Below are 20738 nucleotides of genomic sequence, written 5' to 3'. Positions count from 1 at the left end.
TGTTGAAAGCCGCAAAACGGCGCCCCAGGTGACATGTGTTAATACCTGATTACGCAGTCAATCAAGACACGAAAATTTAGGGCACAAACCCTAAAGAGGCACAAATTCCCACCCCAATAAATACCCCATTCATTTATGATGGGAGGGGTGGATTGTGACATAATATTCAATAGAGCACCTAAGAGCTTCAGCCTCTTTCTCTACTTTCTCTCTCTACCCTTTCCGTTTTCCGGTTACTAACTTAACCGTCGGAGGCAAATATTCCGGTGACGGAATATTCGTTGTTTTGCAGGTGTCAAGCCTCATTGCCAGCAAGAACGTGACCAGTGTCCCGAGGGATTCCAAAAAAACCTCGAAACAAAAACCACCCACGATTTGAAATCACCGATGAACCCACCGATTTGAAACCACCCACGATATGAAACCACCAACCTACCATTGACGAACCCCACCGAAAACCACTACACCGATCTGAACTCACCGCTCTGAACCCACGAGCCCACCATGAAAATGGGATTGGCGGAGAAGAGAGAAAAATAATGGGGATGAGGGTGAAATTAATTAATCTTGGGATTAGTGCAATGAGATTAGATTTGTAGTTTAATTAGGATGTATTTAAAAAAAGTAAGGGTAATTTTGTCATTTCGCGGTTAAAAACTTACTAAAAAAGGAAAAAAAAAACATTTATTGCGAGTATTGACAAATGTTACGAGTAATGCGAAATAGAGGTAGTATATTACATAATTTAAAAAAAAAAAACTTAAAAAACAACGATACCAAACGAACCCTTAAGTTTTTTGTTTTTCTTTAGGCTTTTTTGTGTGTTAGGCTAAAAAAAATTCATTTTTTGCCCTATTATCAGATTGTTAGTAAATATTTATTTGAGATCACAATGATTGTCAATTTTCAAATACGTGTGATCAAATTAGAAAAAAAAAATCATCCTTATGACCACAACAAATCATTAGACCCATCACTCTAAAAAGGTTGTATATTCCAGCAATTGGTGTGACAAATATATCACAGTTTAAGCTCTATTCAACGATTGTATGTAGCTTTGATGAAGGAAACACTTGTAGTTAATTTCAATTTCATTTGTAGATCCGGTATGACCTTTTTTTAATGGATAATATAATCCAAAAGTATCCGAGTGTGAAGGGGGAAATAAAAACAGACTTCTTCCGTCCCATAATATAGTTCCCGTTTTTCTATTTTGGAGAACCAAAATGTTGTTCCTGTTTCTATTTTTAGATGATATGTAAATACCATTATAGCCTCACTTTTTTAACTTTATTCACTGTACTTCCTAATTTATTCTTAAATTTTGTACATACCTTATACTTTTTTCAATTTTTTCTTTCTAACTTAATTTATCTATGATTGAACTTTACACTTTTATTTTTATTTTAAGACAGACAGAGAAGGTAGGCACCCCACTATTCAGAGATTCTAGCACTAGTAGAAAAATATAAAAAGGCACCGCTCAATGGCCACCGATTTTCGAAAACTCATGGCTTAAAAAATGGGCGGGATTATATATATTTAAATTGCCACCGGTTCAAACTGAACCGGTGGCATAAATGGTAAAGGCCACCGGTGGCTTTGTTAAAAAAAAAAAAAACGCGCCTCATCTCTTAATTATATTAGCTTAGCTATTCTTCTATCTTCTCGTACTCTCTCCTTTGTTTTCTCCCTCTTCTCGATTTCTCCGTCTCCTCTCTCTTCTCTCTGCTCAAACTTTCCTTTCTCTCTCTTCACTTGCCTCCTCTTGCTCCATCTACCGCCGCCCCATCTACCGCCGCTCCACTATTCTTTCTTTCACTCCTCCCTTGGCAGCACTAATGGGGAATTCAGGATTTGAGGATGACGGCGGTTGTGAATGTTGTCACCACCATCGTAATTGACAGTCTATTTATTTACTGGTGCCAGATCTTTGCAGATGTGGTGGGATTCTTCACGAAGGTATGTGCTCTTCGATTTGAGATCTAGGGTTTCTGATTTTTATTTACTTTTTTTTTCCACTTTTTTTGTCTGAAATTCGTTATTACTGTTCAATTTTAAGCTATAATGCTCTTCAATTTTGTGATTGTGGTGTAATATTTGGATTAGCTTATAAATATTGTTATAGCATATTAGTCAAATTTGATAATTTCGTGATTAATTTGCTAGTTTCGTGATTATTTTGCCGGTTTATAGAGTTCTATTGGTTATATGCCGATATGCTTCCGCTGTTTGCTTGCATTGTGTATATTTTGCAATTGATGTGTTTTGCAATTACTTCGATAGAATATAACCCGAGTTATTATGATATAATGCTGCTATTTGATTAATTTGTGATTAATTTGCTAGCTAATGCTAATAGTATAGTAATTGTGATGCTGCTGCTGGTGCTGCATGTCATTGCGTTATTCGCGTAGTGTGAAATTCAACCTTTCATTACTAATATTAAAGATTTTATGTGTTTTTTGCAGGCTATTACTTCAACTGGAACAAAGAAAGGTGAACTGTTTTTGGTGATGTGAGTACTCAGGTGAAAAACAACAATGTCACAGCTGATATCAAAGTAGACACCGGCTCTAATGTGAGTCACAATATTGCTGGAATTTGTTGGATATGATGTTTTGATTCTTGAAGTATTCTAAGCTGTGATCTATCTTTTTTTTACTTGAGATTATATTAATTTGGTTTTTTTATATCCCGGAGTATAGTTATTGTTGTTAATTGTACTGTTTTATGAAGAGTGTAATTATGAATGAGTTGTCATGGTGATAAATTAGTTTTTTTTTTTGTCTAGATTGAGTTGTCGCATCACTAGCTTGAAAGTCAGCGTTGAAGTCTTGACTAAATGATTGTTACTTAGAGGCTTCTTTAGAAAGACTACTGCTATTTGCTGCTTGTCTGTTTCTTTGATTTTTACTCAAGTATTGAGGATGACAAGTAACAGATAGTTACACTTTTAAAAGTATCTTCAATTCACCGTTACAAGTCTTCTATGTTGTCATTGTCCTTTGGAAGGAAGATTTAGTTTATTTTTGAACTTAATTTAGCTTTGTGTGATTCGTGCATACTGTAGCTTGGTTGGGGTTATGTTGTGATGAGGTTGATGAACATGTTCTCTTCACGGCACCAAGGTGATTAAGGTGACTGTGGTCGCGATTCGCCAGCCCACTCCATTTCTCTATCTCTTCTTGAGTCCTCTGCTTAAATCCGAGAATAAGGTACTTGTATTTTTTTTTCGATTTTTTTTTGGTTGCTGAATTGTGTTTTTAGGGTTAGGATCTGGTTCAGATTGGGCTTCAATTTCCTGGAATTCTGATTTGTTTTGGTTTGAATTGATTTGGAATTGATTAGGTTGTTGTGTTAATGTGTGACAGACATGTTTCGATTGTAATACCAAGAACCCTACTTGTGTTAATGTATTAATAATCTATAAAAAGAAAATTGTGAATTTGGAATACCCTTGATTTTCAGAATTTTTAACTGGGGTTTATTACAATATTTGTATGATCAACTTCAAATGTCAAGTTTATAAATGTAATAATGTCGTCATGAAATTGTGCTGATTTTAGGTACCATCACAAGGAGAGAATGTAACTAATACTTCTCCTCAGGCCGGGGCACCAGACCTTCAGATGTCACGGTCCCGAAATCAGGTAGTTGTGAGACTCTTGTGTATTTGTGTACTATGTAAGGCTGTCCCATTGTTCCCTTAATCCCTTATTATAATTTCACATTTGATATAGTGTTCATACATATTGAATTGGCTCGTAAATGCGGAGTACATAATTGATGATTGTATAATATTGTATAATTTTCTTTTAAATGACAATGCTACATTGATGTATTGTTCATGTGATCTATGGTTTGTTTCGTTTGTAAAAATTTGCTTGGGAGTTGGGATGATTTGAATGTTTTTGCAGTTTTTGAGAAGAAATATTGTGGACATGAACTGCTGGTAACCTGTAATGTGATGGCTTCTTTCTTTCCTTGCTGATAGGCAGATTGAGAGAGTGGAATTTATTGGTTATTTGATTTGTTTATGTTTCAAATGGTTCATGAGTTATCCTCCTCACCATTGACTGGATTAATGCCAGGTTTTTGCTCAAGTTAAAAGAACTGATATGAACACATTTTATTTCTTTTCTTCATTTCTGGTTCATTTTATATGGTCCCCGTAGTAATTAGTAAGGATGATTGAAGTGAGGGGCCATAACAAAGGATTGTGGCTTAGTTATTCTAGTGATTGGGAGATTTCTTGATAGTGTTATCTAGAATATTAGACAATTTATCTATCAGTACTCTTTATGGTTTTCCGGTTGAATAGGTTTGTTTTGGTAAGGGAAAATAAAAAGCTTAACTATAATTTTGACCTGTAGAACTACTTGAATATGTTTGTTTTTGGTTGTTATTGCACACCAAGATATGTCGTGTTTCAGTTTCTTGTAGTATAAGGTTGTCTTAAACTCTGTCAAAAAAAAAGGTGGTCTCAAACTCTGTCAAAAAAAGAGCAAGGGAACATCTTCATGCTAATTGATTCAGGCTTTGATAGAATTAGTTAGTCTGTTTACCAGATTTATGTATCTTGATTTCCTTGATTTCTTTTTAAGATTTATTTTATTTTATTGGAATCAACTATTATCATCATCTTAATCACAGGTTCCATTGTTCAAGTTTGAATTGCAGAACATCCTCGCAAGGCTGCTGCTGCTGCCTCGCAAGGCTGGGTTGCTGTTGCAGCTGCTGCCTCACAAGGATAATGGCAGACCCTTCGTTTCTGCATAAGCTTTTGTTCGAGCAGTTTGTCACTATAGCTTGTTCTGTTCGGTCTAAACTGAAAAACCGGAAGGGCAGGTATAATAGTGATTGACTCTTTCATAAGTTCCATTCCCTCTGATGTAACAATCTCATTGCTTACAATGTCAATCATCAAACAACTGTCTGACCAAAGTTTTTGTGTTTGTTTGTAACAGAATAAAGGAGGAATGGAATTTAGCACTTATAAATGTACTCACAGTAGTAGCGTGCACGCTCCTTGCTGCTCATATGCCAATACCTTCAGCTCTGATCTACAGAACAGACTGCAGAAGCTCCCAAACAACATATTTGAAGCAAGTTATCGTTATAGAGAATTTGATCTGCAGAAAAGAGTACTGTCTTTTTTATGCAAGGCTGTACAATTTAGTTTAGTGGGATTTACAGCAGGGGCACTTCAGAGCGCCTTGTTCATGTTCATGGCGTTGTTCTGCTACTGTGCAGCCTCTTTGTTTGTAACCTGGTATTTTATTTTATTTTTTTGGACAAAAATTGTAATATTACATCATTTTTTTATAAAAATATGTAAGTTTATGTATATGTTAGTGTTTTTATATCAATTTAAGTGAAAAAAAATGCAAAAAAAATTTTTTTTTTATTTTTTTTTTGCCATTATTGGCACCGGTTTTGAACAGGAACCGGTGCCAATAACCTTTACCAAAAAAAGCGCCAAGGGTTATTGCCACCGGTTAATCGGTGGCAATACTAGTTTTTGCCACCGGTCTTGAACAGGTGGCTTTGCATCAGACTATTGCCACCCCCCCAAATGCCCACCGGTTCAAAACCGGTGGCATAGGGGGGTTTTGAACCGATGGCCAAATGCTTTTTTCTACTAGTGTAGTCTTAACAGCCAGATTGTGAGCTAAAGACACATTCCTTTTATCTAGCTTAAGACATACTAGGTAATCTCTCTTTTCAGCCTCTCTTCTTATATCTTGGACTAAAATTTTTATGTCTTCCTCCGCACTGCTTTAACCACTTGTGAAGAGTCCGACTTGATGTTGAAGCTTGTTGGCACCTGTTTAACTGTCTGAAGGATAGCCGTAGCTTTAGTCTGTGGAGGGGATGCTGCAAAGACTCTAGCTGCTCCTTGGATATGTCTTAGATGTTGGTCCTCTGCAACCCAGGCTATGGCTGATTTCCACCCCCTACCTTTAGCTCCTTTCTGCTCCTTCCAAGCCGCATCAACAAAAATGCTAATGATTGGTCCTGTCGATGCTTTTCCTATCTGCCAAACTACTAGGAGGCTGCATCCCGCTCCTGGTCTCTGCTCCTTGCTGCAGAGGGTCTTTTCTCTTCCTTGGATTTTCCCCATTCCTGAGCGTGTAACTGTGTTGCCTCAATGATCCTTGGGGGGTTGACACTCACGCCTTTGAAGATGATTCCATTGCGATGTAGCTAAATTGCCCACAAAATTGCCACAAAATTCACTAGCACTGTAGGACTCTCCTGCAAATTATCCATGCAATAGCTAACCAAATCCGCTGCCCATTCCCTGCAAGACAAATGATTGGCTGATAAAGAATTAATTCCTAGAGTGGAGGCTAGCCACATCCTCCTGGAAATTTCACAGTGCATAACACAGATGGTTCATAGTTTCAGGCTCCTTTTTGCAGAGGACACAACTCTATTCAATTCTTATACCCCTTTTCCCAAGATTTTCTTTGGTAGGGATAATATTATGTGCTAGCTTCCACATGAATAGCTTTATTTTAGGTGGTAGTGGTGATCTCCACCATTTCTTCCAAAACAACTTGTTGTTTGGCCTCCAAGCTGTTTCTCATTGGTTAGCAATTTGTAGCCAATATCCAGACTTGAATGTGTATTCTCCTTGCTTCTCTAGAATCCATCCTCTGTCTTCTGCTCTGAAAGGTGGATTGAAAGGATCTCCCTAGCTGTACTCTCTTCAAAAGAATTCCAGATTAGTCTTGCATTCCATCTTTTGTCTGATGTTATCAGATCACTCACTTTTCCTGGTGCATTAACTACTCCTTGCTTGACTTTGATCTTCTTTTGTTTTACCCAAATATCCTAATCCACAAGAGTATTTCTTCCATTCCCTATCCTTCTTCCAATGCCTGACGTGAGAAAGTAGGCTGCTTGAACCAGACTCTTAGCTGCCCAAGAACCCCTTTTTAACCTTTGAGACTTTATTCCCAGGCTCACTGGATCCTTCCCATACTTTGCCATGAACATTCTACTGGCTAGATTATTTGGGTTCTTATACATTCTCCAACTTTGTTTCATGAGGAGGCTAGTATTGATATACTCTATGTTTTTAAGTCCAACTCCTCCTTCGTTTTTATGTAGCTGCAGTACATGAGATCTTCTCCAACTTAAGTATCCCCCCTCTGAACTAGATCTCCACCAGAACCTGGTGATCAGGGCATTAGCTTGCTTTATTAGAAGAAACTTGTTGGTTCCCCATTAACTAAAACTGAGTAGGATACTGAGGAAATACACTTCTTTATCAACATCCTCCAGGTTAAAGGAAAGAACATCTGGATTAGAACCTTATCCACAAAGTCCTAGGCTACTCTGTCATAAGCCTTACTTATATCTAACTTGAGAATAGCTTAAAAAATGCCACCCTTCTTTCTATGCTTGACATGATTCAGAATCTCATGAGCCACAAAACAGTTGTCAATCATAAGTCTGTCCGGGACAAAAGCATTTTGGAAGCCTCCAATAATGCTAGCTAAATTACCCTTAAGCCTATTCACAAAGCACTTGGAGATGATTTTATAAAAAGAATTGCATAGGCTTATTAGACGGAACTCATCTACTTTTGCAGGTTGCTTCAATTTGGGGATCAAATTTATAAATGTTTTATTTTCCTCCTTAAGCATATTACATGTTCTGAAGAAGTGTTGGACTCCTTTGATGATCTCCTTCTTGATTGCCATCCAGTTCTCCTGGAAAAAAAGTGGAGGGGCTCCATTCGGACCTGGAGACTTCAGGGGATGAGGAGCAAACACTGCTGCCTTTATTTCTTTCTCTAAAAAAGGCCTTTCAAGCCACAAGATTTGATCTGAAGTTAGCTTAGGGATGTCTTGTAGCCATTCTTTGATTAGGCCATCTCTATGATGGGTCTCCTCCATGGAACGTTGAGGACCTTCATACATTGCAACAAAATGGGAGAAAAATTGATTAGACATAGCTTTCTTATCTGTGGCCCACTCATCTTGGGCGTTCTGTAAGGCCCTTATCTCCATCTTGGATGCTCTTTGTTTCACACTTTTAAAGAAGAAGGCAGTGGACTGGTCCCCATACAAATTCCACTTGGATATGGCTCTTTGTTTCCAAAAGATCCACTTCATAGTAGCTTCTTCCTCCAATAATTTCCTTTGTTCTATCTCGACCCCTCTCTGAAGTGCATCTATATCTCCCAGCCTTTGGGCAACTTCAAACTGTTCTTGCACTTTCTGTCAGTTCCCTACCTCATGGGTATTTTTATAGCGTAGGAACCAATGTTTTAGCTCTTTTAAGCACCTTGAAATCCTTCTCTGGGCACTAAACATAGGATATCCTTGCACGTTTTGTGCCCAAGAAGAATTAACTAGCTCCTTCACCTCCTCCAACTTCATACACCAGGCTTCCATTTTGTAGGGTACATCTTTTATTCCTTTTATGTTCTAGTTGGAGGATCAGAGGGCCATGGTCAAAAAACATGATTGGGAGGTTCAACATAATGGCATCTGGGAAAGTTGCTCTCCATTCATTATTTGCATAAGCCTTATCCAGTTGTTCATAAATTGGATCCTCTTTCCTATAATTACACCATGTGTATTTAAGTCCTGTGAATGGTACCCCAAAAATTTTGTTATCTATTGTCCAATTCACAAACATGTTTAAACCAGGGATACAATCTCTCCCCCCTAGCTTTTGGTCAAGAGAATCCAATTAGTTGAAATCTCCTAACAACACTGTTTTTCCTTTATATTTAATCATAAGTTCATGCAACTTTAACCACACTTCTTCCCTAGATTTCAGATAAGGACTACCATACACACAGGCTATATAATATTTAACACCTCAGGTAGATTAATAGAGCACAAAATGACAAAAGGGTGGACTTCCACCACCTGTAGACACACCCTATTCGACCAGCCTTGGAACAGACCTCCTTTGCTGGCATTAGCATTGCACCCCGTACTTCCTACAAATCCCATTCTACTAAACATGGTGATTAAACTTTCAAAATTACATTTAGTTTCACTTAAGGAGACAACATCTACATTTATCCTAGCCGTTAGTGATCTAATTACTGGGAAAATTGGGGAGTTTAGATCACTCACTCCCCTACAATTCCACCTTAGGACATTCATTTTCCACCCAAAGGTTGTTGGCCAACCGCGCCTTCTTCATTTGGAGCAAAGGGATCCTTTCTCGAAACTTCTCCATCCGAGTCCATTTGGTCTTCTTTCGCTGCTATCCTGAGCACTTGTATCTTTGTGGATGATTTTCCTTCATCAATCTCCATGAGCTTCTCCCACAAGTCATCATCTTTGCTAACCCCAAATCTGAAGTTGTCGCACACCTGCTGCACATGATCCAGTTTGCTCCTTTTCCCCTCCACCACTCCTCCTTCTTCACCTTCAGCTGTCCTTTTCACTTGTATGTATCCATTTTGAACACTCTTTTGAGATCTTCCTCTACACATGGACTCCAACCCTTCCTTCTTGTTCCCTTTTCAGAAAACCTACGACCCTTCCTTCTCTTGAACAACATCTTCTTTTCCTCATGAGTGTGGTATTGTTGCTCAAAGTCCGAGGATTCATCACTGGATGCTATTTCCATTTTACTCAGGTTTAGAGCAGGCAACAATGAGTCAGAGGAAATTGAGGAGGGTGCTGTGTTGAATGATTCAACAGATGCTGGAGAGCTTAACTCTCCCTCCATGTTCAGATTTTCCTCTCCCATTTCCTCTGAATTTGAGGAGGTGTGAGCAGTGGTCACTGCCACTCCTTAAAGTTTAGGCCAACCATGAGCTGGGTTTCTCTGTGAAGATACTGGGATGTCTAACACTTTTTTTGAGGTGATTGTGTCATAAGAGTTTGAAGAGAAACGTATGAGTGGGTGGCTTGAAACTCACGGTAGGTTTTAAGTTCCTCCTCGTTCATCATGTTTCTGGGGAAAAAGAACTCAATAGTTTTGATAATAGGGTCAAGGAGAATAATTTTTGGGCAGAAGTGGTCCAAAGAGGGATATCAATAATACTCCATAATGATTAGGGGATTTTGCTCCTACCAATCGGAATGCGCCACGTGGACCAATCAGGTCCTGCCAAGTGTCCCTATAATTGGAACAGCCAGGGCTTCCCACGTGGCACGCGCTTATTCGTCCACCTTGGACCTGTTATGTCAAGACATGTGGCATACTCCATGCCTAATGGAGAAACCGGCCACCCAGGCCCAACTTCCGAGGGAAGCCCAATCGGCCCTAGGTTTACCTAAACCTAGGATGGGCACGTTTCCCAAGGTTATAAATACCTCCCTTAATCCTCATTAAGGGGATCACAAAAAGAGAACAGAAACATTACGGAAAAAACACATTAATTACACACAGTAATAACCGGCTGATCTCGCTAACAAAGCAGATTACCTACGTTAATCACTCTCACCTAGAGAGACCTAATCACTTTAATTTCTGCATTAATTACTCCTTAATCAAGTACTAACTTGACCGTTGGAGGCGGAGCTCCTAGGAGTCTCCGTTATTTTGCAGGTACAGGCGTCCGGTTCCAGTCTCGGAATTGTAACTCTCCCGCAGGACATCAAAAAACCCCGAAACATTTGGCGTCGTCTGTGGGGAGAGTACTTCTGAGATGGCATCCAAGTCTGTACCGACTCCTGAAGAGAGGCATCCCCTAGACGACCCTCAAGTTCAGTCGGACCATGATACCGAAAGTGAATTTGAAGTTGAAGCTCATACAGCTTTAGACGGGACCCTAAGGGCCCGACGTACCCGTCATACCGAAAGGAGGGAACGGGAGCATCTTCAAACAGGAAGCGAGCCAGCAGGCGCACCGCCTGTTCGGCAACAGCCGACTGATGGGTCTGCTCCCATCACAAGGAACGAACTCATGACCTTCATGAGGGACTTCAAGGGAGAGATTCAAGAGTTGATCAACAAGAAGCCGCCTGCTCCAGTCAAGGAGCAGTCGGCCAAGAAACCCTCCACTTCACTGAAGAGGAAGCCAGTTCAAGGGCGAGAGGCGACTCCTCATCCTAAATCTAGGAAGCGGGAGCCACCTGCCCTTGATTTCACAAAATTCCGTTATCCTACAGGAAATAGGAAACCTGTTCGTCATATTCAGGCGGACGGGTCGAAGCAAACATTCACAGATGCTCGGCTACTGCTAGAGCAGAAGAAGAGTGACCGATTGTCAAAGTCGGCCTCTACTTCAAACTTTCAAGACAGTCTGCGAAATGCCTCGATGAGGCATACTCAGTCGTATCATGAGAGTAAGTCAGGCGGCACCTCCCGTCAGTCCGGCTTTCATAGCGACCAGGCGGTACCAAACTTACCATTTGTGCCGCAACAACAGTATTTTTTGCAGCCACCTCCGTTTGGTGGACCTGTAGCAAAAAACGTCCAACCTATGGACTGGCAGCTACGGTTGCTTAGACTTGGTGAACAGCCGTCGGCCTTCTCCAAGGAAATTACTGAAGCCGCTCAGCCGGCCAAAGTGAAAAATGTACTAGTAGGCGCCTATGACGGCACTACTAACCCAGAAGACCATCTGATGGCATTCACCAACCTGATGTACCTTCAAGGATTGGATGATCCCACTTGGTGCAAGTGTTTCCCAGCGACTCTCAAAGGAATCGCACAGCAATGGTTCGGCAACCTGCCGACTGGTTGTGTAAATAGCTTCAGGACGCTTGCTTACTTATTTGCCTCCAACTTCGCCATGAACATCCCTGCGAAGAAAACGACCCTTGATTTGGGAACAATTCAGCAGGGCGAGAAGGAGGGGCTTCGTTCTTACATCAGGCGGTTTAACCTGATGAGAATACAGATTCAAGGGTTACCGGATGAGGTAGCTTATACTGACTTTTTCAGAGGTCTCAAAGACGGGTCTACCTTCAAATTTGATTTGGTTCGAAAAAGGGTGGCGACTCTTCAAGAGGCCTTGATTGAAGCAGAAGCCTATATACAGGCGACTGATCTTTGTACGATAAAACAGTCGGACGGGAAAAGGTTCGACAAAAGAGAAGGACGACAGAAACAGTCGTCAAACAAAGATGAGAAAAGAAAAGAGGTCTGGGCGGCTGATTCCTCTAAACAGCCGGCCCAGAAAAAGAAAAAAGAATTCAAACCATACTCCCCAAAGTATGCGTTTAACAAGGATAACCAGTTTATCCTAAAAGAAATCAAGGGACGGATCTCAATTGAGAAGCCGGTCCCCATGAAGGGTTCTGCAAACAACCGGAACCAAGATAAATTCTGTGCTTATCATGATGATGTTGGTCATCACACCAATGACTGCATCAGTCTCATGCGGTACCTAGACCGCCTGGCTGAGCAAGGTGATCTTGCCACTTATGTCAAGAAATCTACGGGGAACACTTCCTCAAAAAAGCAGTCGGTCAAAAAGAATCAACAGGCCGACAGCTCCGATACAGATGATGCAGTCGTCTACACCATTGCAGGCGGCTTCTCAGGAGGCGGCCCCACTATTAGGGGCAACAAAGACAATATCAGGCGGTTAGATGTAAATTCCGTTCACCAAGAACGGCCGTCCAAATATTCATTTCCTGAGATTGTCATCACTGAAGAAGATCTAGGAGGGGTAAGAGGGCCGCATGACGACCCTATCGTCATTGAATGTAAAGTGGCCAACCAGAGAGTTGGACGAATCCTCATAGATACCGGAAGCTCCTCAGATCTCATCAGTAGCAAATGTCTGTCGAAACTGAAATATCAGACTGATTGCATACATCCGGCCTCCCACCCTTTAGTAGGGTTTGGAGGAGGAGTCTTCCACCCACTGGGACGAGTAGATTTACCCATCCGCCTGGGCGAAAAAGGGGAAGGACGACACATGGTAGTTCGGTTTCTAGTAGTAGAGGAACTCTCGGCCTACAACATGATTCTGGGTCGACCAACCCTGAATAATTCCAAGGCTGTTATAATCCCATCTCTTATGTTGCTCAAGTTTGAGAGGGATAATGGAACAGTCGGCTCCCTAAGGGGAGATCAGAGGATGGCCCGAGAGTGCTATCTCTCGGATGTCAAGCCCACTGTTATGGCCACTGGGTCAAGCGGTGAAAAAACAGACCTTGACAATGTCAAGGAGAGTGCGCCTGTTCAAGAAGCAGGCGGCAAAAAGAGAAAGGCATCCCAGACAGGGGCCGCAAGAAAAGAAAGAAAATAGCAATCATTGGCAGAGGAGCGGTCGGATGAGTTCCGCCCTCAGCCGGCTGGTGAGCATGCGGACCTTATCTTAGACGACTCACGTCCTGACCGAACAGTCAAAGTTGGGACGACTGCTCTGAGAAACCTTGGTGACTAGTTTCACAAACTCTTGAAAGAATACAAGGACATCTTTGCATTCGAAGTCCATGAAATGCCAGGCATTAGTCCTGATCTGGCGGTACATAAACTGGTTGTGGATCCAAAAAAGAAGCTGGTACGGCAGAAGAAACGAAACCATGGCGAAGAAAGAAGTCAGGCGGCAGCCGCCGAAGTGAAAAAATTACTTGATGCAGGGTTCATTCGGCAATGTTACTTCCCAGACTGGATTGCAAATGTGGTGCTTGTTAAAAAGCCGAATGGCACCTGGCGAATGTGTGTAGACTACACAGACTTAAACAAGGCGTGCCCCAAAGACAGTTACCCTCTGCCTAAAATTGATAACCTGGTCGACTCAACAGCCGGCCATGCCTTGATGAGTTTTATGGACGCCTATTCTGGTTTCCATCAAATTCCTTTATGGAAGAAAGATCAGGAGAAGACGGCCTTTGTCACTGATCAGGGGTTATACTGTTACACGGTCATGCCGTTTGATCTTAAAAATGCCCCGGCTACCTTCCAACGAATGATAAACACTGTGTTCTTTGATCAGATTGGGAGAAACGTCGAGGCATACATTGATGATATGATTGTCAAGACTAAACTTCAGAAAGATCATCTGTCGGACCTCCGAGAAACTTTCGCCACACTCAGGCGGCACCATGTCATGCTCAATCCCAAGAAATGTGTATTTGGAGTTGAGTCTGGGAAATTTCTCGGATTCCTTATCAATCAGAGAGGAATAGAGGCGAACCCTGAGAAGGTGCAGGCGGTCATTGACATGCAGTCGCCTCGTACCATCCGAGAGGTTCAGAAGTTAACAGGTTGTCTGGCGGCCTTGGGAAGATTTCTAAGCCGATCAGGCGACAAATGCCTATACTTTTTCCAGGCAATTAAGAAAAAGGCAATGTTTGAATGGGGGCCGGATGCTGAGGCCGCCTTCCAGAAATTAAAAGTTCACTTGCATTCCTTGCCGAGGCTGGTCAGCCCTTTGCCCAAAGAGGTTCTCTACATGTACCTGGCCGTCTCTGATCATGCGTTAAGCGCTGTTCTCCTTGCTGAAAGGGACGGCTGTCAGCTCCCGGTCTACTTTGTCAGTCACGTACTGAAAAATGCCGAGTTGAGGTATCCCCTAGTGGAGAAATTTGGTCTTGCACTCTTCATGGCTGTTAAAAAATTGAAGCCCTACTTTTTGGCACATGCAGTCGTCGTGTATACAGACCAACCTATCAAGCGGCCACTGACCATCATGGATTCGTCAGGCCGAATGATCAAATGGGCCATAGAAATACAGAGCCTCGAAGTTACATTCGAGCCTAGAAAAGCAGTGAAGGGGCAAGCCTTTGCTGATTTTATTGTAGAGATGACTCGTCCTCCTGACTCTCAAGTTCCAGACCAAGTATGGAAGGTATATGTGGACGGAAGCTCTACTTCAAATGGTTGTGGAGCAGGCGTCATATGTCAGTCGCCAGAGGGCGACAAGTACGAGTATGCTCTACGCTTCAGTTTTCAGGCTTCAAACAATGAGGCAGAATATGAAGCTTTACTAGCCGGGATCCACATGTGCAAGGCGGCAGGGGCAAGAAAGATAGACGCCTGTTCCGATTCTCAATTGATAGTGAGTCAGTACAATGGCGAATACGAAGCAACCCATCCGGCCATGATCAAGTATTTACAGGCGGTCCGACAAGCAGTCGGCTCCCTTGAGGATTTCCATCTGATCCAAGTGCCGAGATCAGAAAACAACCAGGCGGATGCACTGTCAAAATTAGCATCATCCGCCTCCTCTGATACTCCTCGAACTGTTTTTTGGGAAGTAATGGAGGAGAGAAGCATCGAGGAAAACCCTATTGGAATCCTAGACAGAAGCTCAACCTGGATGGATTCAATCAGGGCATATCTGACAAACGGTACACTGCCGGATGATACCCAACAGGCGGCAGCACTGAAAAAACGGGCCACCTGTTTTGAAATGATAAAGGGAGAACTTCACAAAAAGGGGTACCTTCAACCCTTCTTAAAGTGTGTTACTCCAGAAAAGGGACGAGAGATACTAGACGATCTTCACTCTGGTTACTGTGCTTCTCATATAGGTGGTAGGATGCTTGCTCAAAGGGCAAGGCGGCAGGGCTACTTTTGGCCTACTTTGGAAGCAGATGCAATGGAGATGGTGAAAAAATGTGACAAGTGCCAAAGGTTTGGCAAACTAATTCACCGTCCGGCTACTGACCTCACTACCATTCACAGCCCACTACCGTTTGCTAAGTGGGGCATGGACATTCTGGGTCCATATACGCCTGCTACAGGCGGAAGGAGGTACATACTTGTTGCCGTCGACTACTTCACTAAATGGGTAGAGGCAGAGGCTGTAAAGGGAATCAAGACGAAAGATGTAATTTCATTCATTTGGAGAAATGTCATCACTCGGTTCGGGGTTCCCATGTCTATGGTTTTTGATAATGGTCCCCAATTTGAGACGCCTGTTCTCAAAAGCTGGTTGGGTGACCAAGGAATTGCAAACTACTTTGCATTTGTCGGCCGTCCACAAGCAAACGGCCAGGTAGAAGCCTTTAATAAAATCATCTCAGACGGTCTCAAGAAAAAGATTGAACGAGCAGGCGGCCTATGGGCGGATGAACTACCACATGTTCTCTGGGCCATTAGGACGACTGAAAAAGGGGCGACTGGAGAAACTCCATTCCTCCTAACTTACGGTGCGGAAGCTGTACTTCCAATAGAACACTACAAGCCGACTCTTCGAGTAAGCTATATGACGAAGAGGCAAACTGGGAAGCCATGCGCCTGGCATTAGACTCACTTCCTGAAAAGAGGGGCAATGCTGTCTTGCGCCATGAGATCTATCGCCTGAGAATGACTAGATCATACAACAAAAAAGTACACAGGCGTCCACTCAAAGTAGAGGACTTTATACTTAGAAAAATGGAAGCAGTTGGTAGGGCTAATGAGTCTGGCAAACTAACTCCCAACTGGGAAGGACCCTACCGAATCTATGAGGAAGTCAGGGACGGTACCTACCGTCTGGAAACACCAGACGGACAACCGTTGCCTCGAACTTGGAATGTAGATAATCTTAAGAAATATTTCTTTTGAATGATGTAAATAGTCAAGAGCTACTTAATAAAAGTGCACTTACTATTCAAATTTGTACTAAGAGGGGCACGCTTACTAACAAATAGTTGGCTACTCTCCGTGTTTAATTTTACTTACGAGGGGCATGCCGTCTGTACCTTTACAGTCGGCTACTCTCCATTGAGTTTTTCACTCTATCTTCAGAGGGGCATGCCGTCTGTAACTTTACAGTCGGCTACTCTCCATTGAGTATTTTACTCACAATAGGGGCATGTCGTCTGGGCATATAGTCGGCTACTCTCCATAAGAAGATGGCCGACTGGTTCCAAACACATAGCCACCCCCCTAATACTTAGTTAAAGGATTAGGGCCTGGCCGACCCTGTGCCTAACAGGCGGCTACCCTCCTTTTACTTAGCACCTACGTTCACCAAGAACTTACCAAGGCCACAGGCCGAATGATCAGACCAGGCGCCAAGCCAACTGATCAAATCTACAAAACTAATACGACCTGTCCCAACATCATAGCAGGCGTCCGGCGGCATCCCTCCGGATGAAATTCGTCGCAGAGAGCAGCTCCCTTTTGGGTGGAACATTGCTCTATAAACTAATTACACGGCACCTATACGACTGTCCCCAAGGGCAACCACGTAGCCGTTTTTGAGACAAGGATAACTCTATCACTAACCAAACCAGTGGTAGCAGTTGACATCTGAGTCAGATGACCGCCTGTATTACTTGGGATAAATGCAGGGGGTACCTCTTGAGTTAATAGCCAACAAACATTGGCGAATCAAGGGGTCTAGCCGGCCTCCGCCGCCTGGTACCTCTACTACTCAATCAAGAGTGACGGCGACTGAGTAACTCCAACGTTAACTCATAGTCACTCCCTCAAATTTGGTATGGAACCTAAAAGGTTTGAGTAGCCCGCCTGTTTTTTAGCAAACAGGGGCACTCAAACCACTATTCCTACTAGGTAACCTATTGAGTTAATAGCCAACAAACATTGGCGAATCAAGGGGATCATCCGGCCTCCGCCTGGTACCTCTACTACTCAATCTAGAGTGTGACGGAGACTAAGTAACTCCTATGTTAACTTATAGTCACTCCCTCAAACTTAGTATGGAGCCTAAAAGGTATGAGTCGTCCGCCTGTTTTTAACAAACAGGGGCTCTTAACCACTACTCCTGCTAGGTTAACAAATTATGAGTTAAAAGCCAACATTGGCGAATAAAGGGAAACAACCGGTACCTGCCGCTTGTTATCTCTACTACTCAGTTCCTTGGCGACTAGGTAACACTCATGTTTACTTGGTCAGACCACTTTCCTAGGTTAAATTTACAAATGACAGGACCGCCTGCCTAAAAAGGATCCAGACAAAATAGTTCGAATACTGATTGGATAAATGGCCGACTGATCGTTTATCCTGGAAACAGACAACCAGTCGTCCAGGGGCATAGGCGGCGTACTAACTATGAGTACCTGTCTGCAACGTTCGGCCATGTAAAACAGTCGGTCTAGTGAACAATTGGATATTAGATATGGAATACTTAGACAAATTTGAAGGTAGACCAAAAATTCATTAAAAATAAGCCGGTCATTAAAGAACAGCAAAATATTCAACGCCCCGGCCCCCTGGCCGGGTAATACAAAGCAAACGGCACGCAGGCCGTGGAAAGAATACATAAAGCTTAAGAAGGGGGGCAGTTCAGTATTAGCAGCTGCCGCCTGGTCAGCACTCTTCTTGCTGGACTCGGCTTCAGCTGCATCCTTTTTTGATGCCTTACCCCCAAGCGGCACAAGCGCCACTACCGGCTCCTCCTCCTCCTCCAACGCTTCCCCCAACGCCTCTTCTTCAGCAGCCGCCAGGATCTCTTGATTATATGCATCCGAACACTGGCGGTACGTTCTTTCCCAAGAGGCAAAGTCGGCACTGGGGAAGAGGCGGCCCCAGGTCATGCGCTGGATTTGAGCGGAGTCTTCCATCATCTCCCGGACCAGCTCTTTCTTCTCTTGCTCGGCCTTTTCCGAGAGCTCTTGGGTAAGACTCTTCTTCTGGGTCACCAGGCGTTCCTTTACGCTGGCCAAGGATTTCTCCATGGCTTCGTAAGAGTACATTTTCAGGCGAAGAGGTTTCAGCTCGGCCTTGAGATTTGTGATGGTCGCCTCCAGCTCGTCATTCTTTTTCTGGGCCGCCTCTAACTGAGCCCGAACAGCGGCGGTAGCCTGCGCCTGATAATAAAGAATATCAATGGTCAGAACTTCATTTTGGGCAATTTGAAACATTGCCTTATCACAGTCAGAGGCGGCCATAGCTTTTGCAGCCTTTACCTCTTTGTTCTTCCGATCAAGCGGCTTGCGAAGGCCGTTCACTCGGAGCAGGGCCTAATTACAAAGAAACAGGCGTCAGTTTCCAATCAAAAAACAAAACAGGCGTCCAGAAATTCAAATACTCAAAAATATGCTAAGTATACCTCAGCAAGGACCCCTGCAACCCCGTCAAGGTCAAGGGTGCCGACACCCCTGACCGCCTCCCTTTCGGCTGGAGGAACTGCCCTGATCATAGACTTGGCCATCTCTACCAAGTCAGGCTCCTGGGGGCCGGCTGCATCAAGCATAAACAAACGGATTAGACTTAGTAACAAAGGGAGCAAGTCTAAAATTTACAAGGACAACTGCATACCTCTAGGCGGCCCAGTTGGAGTTTTAGAAGAAGTGGCCGGCTGTTTCTCAGCCGCCACCTGTTTCCTGGCAGAACCAGGAGAGCTCCCAACAGTCGTCTTCCGGGCCTTGGGGTCCGGCTGTTGGGAAGATGAAGCTCTTGGAGCACCCGTCTAAAAAAGAAGAAAAAAGTCAGTATATGCATAAACACTCCAAAAAGAGGGTGAAAGGTTCGGAGCTCACCAAGGGTGCCCCCTTCTTGGGGGAGTCGGTTGAAGCTTGTTACATAATAGAGGCCCGCAACATGGCCGCCGCAGTTTTGGAGGCGGTGATTTTGCTCATGGCGTCAGCTGCAAAAACAAACAGCAAAGTTAATAAAAGATAAACAACAAATGTATGGAACAACAGAGTATTCGACAGGCCGACTACCTCTTGAGCACCGACTGCTGAGGCCGCAGGCGGCCAAAAAGTACTCGTCATAGAGCCACTTGAAGCTCAGGACGCAGTGCAGGGGTACTTGCTCTCGTACCCCTGAAGTAGAGTCGACCCTCGACTCTACTTTAAAGAGTCCTTTATCAAGGATCTCTTTCTTAGCCTTGGGGGGAACAGGCGGCATGCTACGGCCGCCTGCGAGAAGGGGCGGATTCCTGTTCCACCTATTGAAGCGCTTGTTCAGCTCAATGTCTGAACTCTCAATGATGAGGAAGGTGCTCCGCCAGTCCTTCCACTTGTTTGCTTTACCTCTTGTCATGAGGTAGCCCCTGTGGCTTGTCAATTGATACCAGCCGGTACCGCCTGTTTTAGGGGTCCGGCTGAGATAGTTCATATGGGCGAAAGCCTCGAAGCTCGGCTCCACCCCGTGCAGTTCGCACCCGGCCACATAGCCGAGTACGTTGACCCAGGAGTTTGGGGCTAACTGCCATAACCCCAACTCATACCCATCCAAAATCCGCTGAACAGCCGGATGTAATGGGAAGCGAAGCCCTGCCTTGATGGCCGCCTCGTAGCAGCCAAAGCAGGCGCTATCATAACTGGAACCAGCCGGCCAGACAACTGTGTCTTCTGGATCCGGCACAAACACTAGAAAATCGGGGCCCATGGTGTGGTTTGCAATAAAGCTCTCCACTTTCTCTTGCATGGCTGTGATTCGGCCCCGAGGCACCGTGCAGTAGTAGGGGGTATTTAGCTCTCGGTAAGAGGCGGATGGTTCCGCCCAATTGTCCCCCTTCTCAACTGCGTGAGAAAGTCTCGCCTCTTGCAGGCGGCTGTTTTTCTCTTCTGTACCCAAAGAAGCATGGCCAGAAGAGCTTGACTCGGAATCGTCCTCCGACGAGTCCGAAGAGGACGACTCCTCCCCTCTCCCGGAGGGGCCCGCCTCCTCTCTTTGAAAAGGAGCAGATTTGTTAACTGTTAAATGGGAAGGGGTCACTATGACTCCCCCCACAGAATTGCCGGCATCCAGGCCGCCTTGTTTCACTTCCACATCTGGCGCCTGGTCAGATGTTTCACTAAGCGGCACCCTGTGGGAGGAGCCGTCTGAATTTGAGATCCTAGCTGTCTTTTTCGTTCTGGCCATCCTGCTCTGCATAGACACAGATACAGTCGGACTTTGTATAAAGGGCAAAGATGGGTCCGGAAAAGGGCAGGCGACACTCC

General features: G+C 43.8%; 1 long non-coding RNA gene across 2 annotated transcripts; it reads left to right on the top strand.

Moving 5' to 3' along the window:
* The first annotated feature begins 1358 nt into the window (after positions 1–1358).
* LOC110709107 lies at positions 1359–5328 on the top strand. Of its 2 annotated transcripts, none has more exons than XR_002508848.1 (6): positions 1359–1962; positions 2472–2581; positions 3074–3218; positions 3570–3653; positions 4657–4851; positions 4971–5328. It is a non-coding gene; the product is annotated as an uncharacterized LOC110709107 (long non-coding RNA). The 2 variants fall into 2 exon arrangements; XR_002508847.1 differs by having other exon boundaries at positions 1374–1962; positions 4672–4851; positions 4971–5327.
* The last annotated feature ends 15410 nt before the right edge of the window (positions 5329–20738 follow it).

The sequence above is a fragment of the Chenopodium quinoa genome, unplaced genomic scaffold, assembly GCF_001683475.1.
Source record: "Chenopodium quinoa cultivar QQ74 unplaced genomic scaffold, ASM168347v1, whole genome shotgun sequence".
NCBI classification, from domain to species: domain Eukaryota; kingdom Viridiplantae; phylum Streptophyta; class Magnoliopsida; order Caryophyllales; family Amaranthaceae; genus Chenopodium; species Chenopodium quinoa.
The sequence above is the reverse complement of the archived record's forward strand: the minus strand, read 5'-3'. Positions and strand labels throughout refer to the sequence as shown.